The 7,957-nt window shown below is 40.4% G+C and overlaps 1 long non-coding RNA gene across 1 annotated transcript; it reads right to left on the bottom strand.

Moving 5' to 3' along the window:
• Positions 1-731: 731 nt before the first annotated feature.
• On the bottom strand, positions 732-6,550 carry LOC130249415 (uncharacterized). Its single transcript, XR_008839792.1, has 3 exons — positions 6,262-6,550; positions 1,159-1,242; positions 732-1,078 (listed from the first exon to the last, which is right to left on the bottom strand). It is a non-coding gene; the product is annotated as an uncharacterized LOC130249415 (long non-coding RNA).
• Between the last annotated feature and the right edge of the window lie 1,407 nt (positions 6,551-7,957).

Raw genomic sequence — 7,957 nt, 5'->3', positions numbered from 1 at the left:
AATCACATTAAATATATGTGAACCTATAAACTCTTTTTATGTGGGTAAAGATGAGAAATTATCTCATTTGTGAAAGCAGCCACTAATCAGCAGTCTGTCTCCTTGTCTTTATAACAAAAGTTTGTTTTAATCCTAATTAAGCATACATCTTGGACATCTGTATACTTCAGTGTTACATTTGAAACTTTTGTAAACTGTGTAAATGCAGCTATCACTCACTGCTTATAGCACTATATTAAAAACCCTGTTATTTTTTTACTACAGTACTATAAGAAAAAAATACATGTCCTATACCTCTTCTGGTCACTCTGATTTTAATCCAATCAATTCAAGATGTGAAAGTACACCTGTAGTAAGCTGGGAAAGTATTTCTGCAAAGGCTGTACAAGTAATCTTCTGCTTCTGTTTCAGACAGTATGTGAACATATATCACAATCTATCAGTTTTCAAATACAGATTTCTTGATTTTCTATTTTATTGAAAATCACTAGCAAAGGGAAAATGGTTTTGAGTAATTTTCCTCTTTGGATAATAATCCATGCTTGCTAACCACTTACCAGTAACTATGAGCAGAAGTAGTTGCATTTGTTCAAGGAAATTTTGAAACAGGAAATTTGAAAATTCACCTTGAGCCAGTGACGCAAAATGCTGTGGTTTATAAAGACATGCACAAAATCAGCAATCATACCATCAAAAAGGCTGTAATTTAATTCTTTATTGTAAATATTTTGTGTGTGCTTGACACCAAGAGCTCTTCTGAGCCAAAAAGCTGTAGGCATCTTACAAAGGGAGTCCCCAGATTCCATACTCATTCCTGTATGTAATTGAGTTTGTGAATATCTTTATTTTATCTTCTTGTTTCAATTTCAGATCAACTTGTTGCTGCTGTAAAGTGAAGCTCTGGTAGGCTGGTATCTAGCCAGTGCTGTGCTGAGATTTAGTATCTATGATGGACCAGTGAGTCCCCATAATGTGAAACCTTTCCAAAAATAGGTGATACATGCAGCCTGAGTTGTGTAATCACACCTTTAAATAAAAATCAGTTGACTGCATTTCAGGATTTTTCTGAAGCTACAGGCTGCAAAGAAAATTCAGATAATTAGTTTTAAAAAAATTGTACAGCTATTAATTAGGAACTTATGTAGTAGAGTTACTTACCCAGATCAAACTTTTGTTGCTTGGATTTTGCTGTGGAATTAGTCTGACAAGTGGTAAAAAGTGTGTGGTTGCACTTTTGCAAACCTGAAAGGGAAATTTTAAAAGTGACTGCACCAACAAATAAGCCTTCTATGGAAAGAAAATAATCAGTGGGGCTTGATTTTTACTTATCAGTAGCTCAGTCTGTGCTGTGGCATCTACTGACTGCTGCCTCACAGTATCTGTGAAAAGTGCTGAGGAAATTTAACAAACATGAACACAGAAGACTCCAAAAGCAAAAGTAGTAACTTATTAATATTTCATAATATTGAATGGGGAAAAAAAAAGACAGATATGAGAAGGTATGAAAATGTAGATAATCTTATAGTGCCAGAAGCATGTGCTTGCTGATGCAACTGTGTCTTCACTAGCAAGATTTTCCTGTTTAGATAGGCACCAGGGGAGTTTTGCTGCTAAAGAAATCTTGTGTTTACCTGGCCAAAGAGTAAAAAGAAAAAAAAAAACAAAAAACAAAAGCCAAAGAAAAACCCAAACCAAACCACCTAACCACACAAGAAACCCACTTCTACAGTTCTGCCAGGTTCTGAAAGCTGTCATGCTCTCTTCCAAATACTGTGTGCACACACAGTCTGGCCCTGGCAGGAGCTGCAGGTCCTTCCTGAGCAGGACATATTCCAGTGTTAGCTACAAGCTCAGACTTAATTCTGTGCTTAGTTGAAATGCAAATTATATTACTTAAATTTCTCAATTGGACTTTAATGAATGTGTGAAATCCACTAATATATTAGAATGTTGCTTATCCCTTTGATGAAAGGTAAAGGGAGAAGGATCTTTCTTTGAGAAAATTATTGTTCTATTGGAAAAGCAAGACTTAAGAACCTGGCTTAAAGTATTCAATGGTAATATATCACAAATACAGTCTAACAAACAGTAACAAGAAGCCTACCTAGGGCAGTATAAAATGTTTACCTCTGTCAGTGACATCACTGGTTTCTCTCAGACACATTCCTTTTGAAAGTCTGATGTAGCAACTTCATAAAGAGCATTTTGTGCTGCAGAAAGTGCTAATCAAGCAGCTACAAAAATCCTTTACACTCTGTCCTTTCCTGTTCACCATACATCCGTGTGGCTCCCTTAGGTGGCAGCTGCTCCTCCCAGCAGCTGTAGAGTTTTTAACAGGGTTTCTGAGGCCCTAGCAGGTTGGCTGTACTATAAATGTTGGCTTTTGGGGAAAATGGGCTCCCTCTGGTGAGTGGTTGAGTGGTTGTCAGCTGAAATACCTCTGTGTTTTGGGTTGTCTCAGCTCAGATTTTATTTTCAAATGCTGCTCCCAGGGTGCTTGAGCACTTGCATGTACTGACATATAATGTGTTCCTAGCAACTGTCAGCACTTATCATCTTTATTTCCTGGAGTAGCAGAGGGCTTGTAAGATAAATCTTCCAACTTTTCACCAGCTGGGAGGAAAGGCTAAGAGACTGCTGCAAAGAGATGCCTATGGAAAGTTAGGAATTACAATTGTGTCAGATAATTTTGGTGTGCTTCAGTTCCAATCCTAGCCTTTGTATTTGGTTAATAGTTCTTAGATATTTATCCTGTGCTGAGTGAGTTACTACCTTTACTTTTTGCAGGATGCTGGTGTGAATCAAAGAAACATGAATATGCAGTTCTTTTGTGGCAAGTGCTTTTATACACATGGAAACCCAGAAATAAATGTTGTCTAGTACTCCACCTTGATTCTTCAATTCAAACCTCTCCAGCCTCTGATGGTAGGGGTCTGTTGACCCTGTACATCTAGTTCTACATAAACTGCCTACAAGACTTGACTCATTTTTAAAAAACTGAAAAGTTAAATTTGTCATTGAAGCAAGGTTTCTAAACAGAATGTTCAACTTGCATCTAGAACTCAGTTAAACAGGCATCCTATCTTAATGGAACAGGTAAACTGGAGACAGCTGGGTAGAAATTGTCTTAGATCTTGCAGGTTGTTTGCAGTAGGAATGAGGATCTCTAGTCCTTGATCTAGCTACAGAGAAAGTTTATTGAAATTCCTGAGCTCCTTTTTTTAAGTTTTCAGTTCTGTGTGATAACCTAACCACTCTCTCATCCTTTCAGTAAATACCCTTCAAAGGCTGCTGTGAAGATAAAAAGGTGATGTTAAGGGGACAAAGCAGGAGGGAAGGGGAATTTCAGCCTTGGGTTTTATTCAAACAGAAATAGGCCAGGCAAGTGAAATAGGTGTGACTGCTGAACTGCAGCAAGGTAATTCTGAACACACCTAAAGCCCAGGAAATAATGATTGGATCAAAAAAACTACCCACCTGCATTGTTCATCTTAGCTTGGAGGTTTGTGAAGCTCAGCTGTCTTTTTTGTGTTATTACTTGTTATGCCAGGAATGATCCCATGAGGGGCTGTTTCCTTCTCTCTCACAGATCAGTGGCTGTCAAAGGTGTTCAGAATACTGAATATTAATTGTTCTAGGCAGAGAAATTGTAGACCTCATGGTGCCCAGTAGAGAAAGCAGATGTGTGTCAGTGAAAGTACTGAGAGTGTGGTAGTGTCAGAAACATGATCAGATTGACTGCTTTGGATTTGGAAGATGTACAGATATTCTTTTTTATCTGCAACTTTAAATTGTATTTAAACTGAACCTAATTGGGATTTTAATTAATATTAATAAAACTAATAAGAAAATAATGAATATGAAAATTAAAATTTACTTTCTCCACTAAAACTGCTCAAAGAAAACAAATATCATGAAACAAAACAGCTACAGCTATCAAAAAATGAAACCAAATTAATTTATCAAACCTTCCATCTGTCTGATAAAGTATTTTTCTTTTTGTAGTTTATTTAATTAAATAAATGTCAAGAGTCATCTGCTGTGCACTTAGTCACTGAATATAATTGCAAAGATATGATAAAAATCCAGAACATTTCCACTGAACACATTTAAAAATTGATTTTTTTTTTTTTTTTAATTTGCAGTACAATATCAAATTTTGTTTTCCTATGTTTTGCTTACAGAGAATTTTGGTCAGTAACAAAACAGGTATTTTTAAACAACATTAACATTGCTTCTAATTTCAGGGATTATTAATTTATTTTAAAGTAAACGTATCATATTGTCCATTTTGGAGAAAGGTTTTATCCATCTTTAGTGTTGTTGAGGATCTAAAACCACTCGTAATTTCTACCTAATCTTACCAGTTCATCACTGCTGATTCATCAGAACTGCAGATGGGAAGATGTTGACATTTGAATTTAGTCTTCATTTAGTATTTTTATTAGTATTTCTATCTTACTTCTGCTAAACAGCTAGCCTAGGATTATTTCCCATGCTAAAATCACTGATCATCTCTTCTGTGACCATAAGCAATTGGCATATTGGAAGTAACTTCCCAGTTCCAAGCCCAGCTACTTTCTCATTTGTATAATGAAGCACCTTTACTCTGGCTAGTGACAAAACTTCACCCTTTGAAAATACTGTAAAATACTGCTGCCTACTGTTTTCAGACTCCAACAGCCTACTGGAAAAAATAATGTATAGATATGAATACAAGACTGCAATTATGCAGTGTAAAACCTACCTCCTAGAAAATATCTATGATATTCAGTCTTCTGCCCTTATTAAGGGTATTCTAGGAACTGAGTGATGCCAGTGAAGCAATTTTTTTCACTTCAGTGTAACTGGGATCAGCTTTTTAATCCTACAGTTACATGATTTGTCTTTGACTAGTCCATGACTTTGGTATCTAGCATGTCAGAATAAATCTTACAGTAGAACAAGTTAGCTCCACTGACATAAAACCAGCATAAATACAGAGGCTGGGCCAAATTGCCCTGAACTTTTGGAGTGGGTCCAGCATTGTATAAAGCATTCCTTCACCCTCCCCCCTGCCTTTTCTTTTTCTTTTATTTAATGACTGGTATATACTTAAATATTAAAAGTAACAGGACTTTTGTTCTTGGAAATTCAAGTGTAGAGGGGTTCTAACTGGTATCAGCTACTGTACTGCCTCATGGTCTATGCAACTCATTCTCAAACCAAAGGGCACAGAAACCAGAATGAAGTTGGAAACTTGTGCAATTAAATCGTTGACATTTTATTTTACAAAGGAATATGCAACAGGTCTGTGATATTGGTCTCATTCATTTATGTTTATATTAAAGGAGTATGTAAATTTATTACTATAAAGGGTGATGAGACTTAGGTCTAGATAATGCTGTTAGCAGTTTGAGGAAAGTGTCACTTCTATGCTTTCCTCATAAAAATAATGTCATTTCAGTGTCGTTCAAACTTTGTTTGGGTCCACATATTGTCTGTCTGGAAGAGGTATTGCAGAAGCACCTAGCACCCGGGTCAGTTAAACACGTCCCTTCCCACTCGTTCCCATACATTTGGGTTCTGCCTTCAGACGGGGGCAGGGCAGGCGCGTAGAGCCGAGCCAAGCTGCCTCGTCGGCAAGAGTTAACCCCTTCCTAGGAGAAATCATGGTCCTCCGCAGGTCCTCCAGGACGTGTACCATCAGAATCCACCATTAATGTTTGATAACCTCATTGAAAAGCCATTTCCTTCAGACTAGGAAGTTTTCTGACCGTCATTCAGTGCAGTGTCACTGGCATGATACGTGAATCATGTAGTTGAAAGAACGATGGATGGCAAGATGTATATTTATATATATGTATAAAGAATGTGTTTTCTAGCACCGAGAAAAAAAGAATGAGAGAAATAGGGCGGTAGTTTACTGCTCTCCTTCCTCCTGTGTGCTCTCTAGACCCAGGGCTGAACCTGACCAAAGGGAAACACCGCAATCCCTGCACTGCTCCGGGGGGAAGGGGGTTGCTTGCTGCTGAGCCCCCGTGTAGACACGCACATTTCTCTCTATCCCCTTTCAGATTCCCCGCTTCAACCGGGCACCCAGGGCTGCGGGAGAGCGGGCTGTGCCGAGGGGGAGCCAGCAGGAGCGCCGGGATAGGGGCCGAGGGGCAGCAGCGGGGTCCAAGCGGGGCAGCAGCGAGTCCAGCCTCGCCCCCACCTGCGCATCACCCTGCACGGGGACCGCGCTCGTGTTCCGAAGGAGGGAGGCGAAAGCGCTCTTACCTCGGAATGGGAGCCGCGCAGGTCCCGCTCTCCCCCCGGACTGCCTTCAGTCCTAAAACTCGGGCACACGGCTGCTGACACCCCCCAAGCAGCCGCGCACGGTGCGGAGCTCGCTGTGCTGTCCCACTGCCAAGCGCCTGTCCCCGAGCCCGCGGCGGCGGGACTGCCTCCAGCCAAGCGGCTCCGCTTCGGATGCTGAGGGCACTTGAGAGCCTCCAGCTTTCCTCAGTCTGTGTGCATTTGTGGGAAGCAACCTGCAGATTAAAGTGGGGCAGGCGAAGTAGTAACTTTCTAGATGCTGGGGACTATTACTTCGCTGTAAAGTAATTAATGGTGTTCCCATAATTAGAGTTTCTGAAAGGAAAATTTTTAATTTTTTGGGATTTGTTTTTTTATTCCCATTCAATAGTGGGTCCTTCCTGAGCAGGGCCTTTGCAATACACTCACTTTCCTAACGTAAAATCCCAAAAAGTCTTCATTCGGGGAGATTTCTTGCACTATGCAGCGCTGTAGGGCTCGGCTGCTTTCATTTAGTGATTTTGAAACGCTTTAAAGACGCACAGTGTGTTGTCTTTAAATACACGTTTAGGGGAAAAAAAAAAAAAAAAAAAAAGACTCTTGTCTTGGGAAACTGCTCGATTTGCAGGAAACCCTCCGGATGTTTGCTGCTTTTCATGTGGCATTTGTGGTCGGCTCTGATAACGCTGGGAGCACCACTTCCAACGCCGCATTCTGTAATGGACCTGAAATAGAAACACATCTCTCGCCGGAGGATCCCCACTCCGCGCCCCCGCGCCGTGTACCGGCGGGTTTAAAAGGTCAATAAATCAGAAGGATGAACTCTCGGTGGCATTGTTAGGTTGGGAAAGTTAACGAATGACCCCGGGAGTCGTGCGACCACGAAGGTTTCAGGAGTGTCAGAAGAAGCTCTCTATGAAACGCTGCGGCGACTGGACTCAGAAGCAGTGCGGTGCTGTGTGTTTTAAAGTTACAATTCGAAAATACCCAAACAGCCAAAACAAAAAGCTAAAAAAGAAGGGAGATAATCCGCCTATGACGCCAGGGGCACTTAAAGGGTCACAAACTGCCAACATTTTCTGTACAAACCAGGGAGCTTTTACTTTCTCGGCTTAGATTCAAAACACACCTTTCTTTCTTTCTTTGATCCCAGATCAATGAGCTGTAGAAACGGCTTCAACAAATCTCCTAAACAAAGTCAACTGTAGTTGCTTAGTTTATTACCTCATGTTCATTATATAGAAAAACCTTTCCTTTTCTGTTGACAGTGACAGCCCTAAAAATTGCTGCAAGCTTTATTTGCAAGCAGTCCCTCTACTCGCTGAACTTTTTCAGTAAAAGCCCCTGCAAGATTTGGCTGAAGAAAATATTTCTGCTAATTAGAGGGAAATCTTGGCGTTTAAACAAGATCAACTGGTTAAAAAAGGTAATACTCTCTACACTCTCTCCTACGGTTTAAACTCCGAGTTGGTTAGTCTTGTCCGAGTCAGCAATGCGGCGTGAGCTGGGAGCTGCTCTGGGAATCAATGGAAACGGACCGGCTCCCTTAGAGCGCCGCGTTGTTGCCTACTTGAGTTTTGTTTTGCTTGGAAGTCATGTTGCTTATTCCCGCAGCTGAGTATTCTGTTATCTGCAGGGCAAAATACACACGTTTTCCTCATGCATGAGTTTCCTTTAA

The sequence above is a fragment of the Oenanthe melanoleuca genome, chromosome 2 (assembly GCF_029582105.1).
Source record: "Oenanthe melanoleuca isolate GR-GAL-2019-014 chromosome 2, OMel1.0, whole genome shotgun sequence".
NCBI lineage: Eukaryota > Metazoa > Chordata > Aves > Passeriformes > Muscicapidae > Oenanthe > Oenanthe melanoleuca.
The sequence above is the reverse complement of the archived record's forward strand: the minus strand, read 5'-3'. Positions and strand labels throughout refer to the sequence as shown.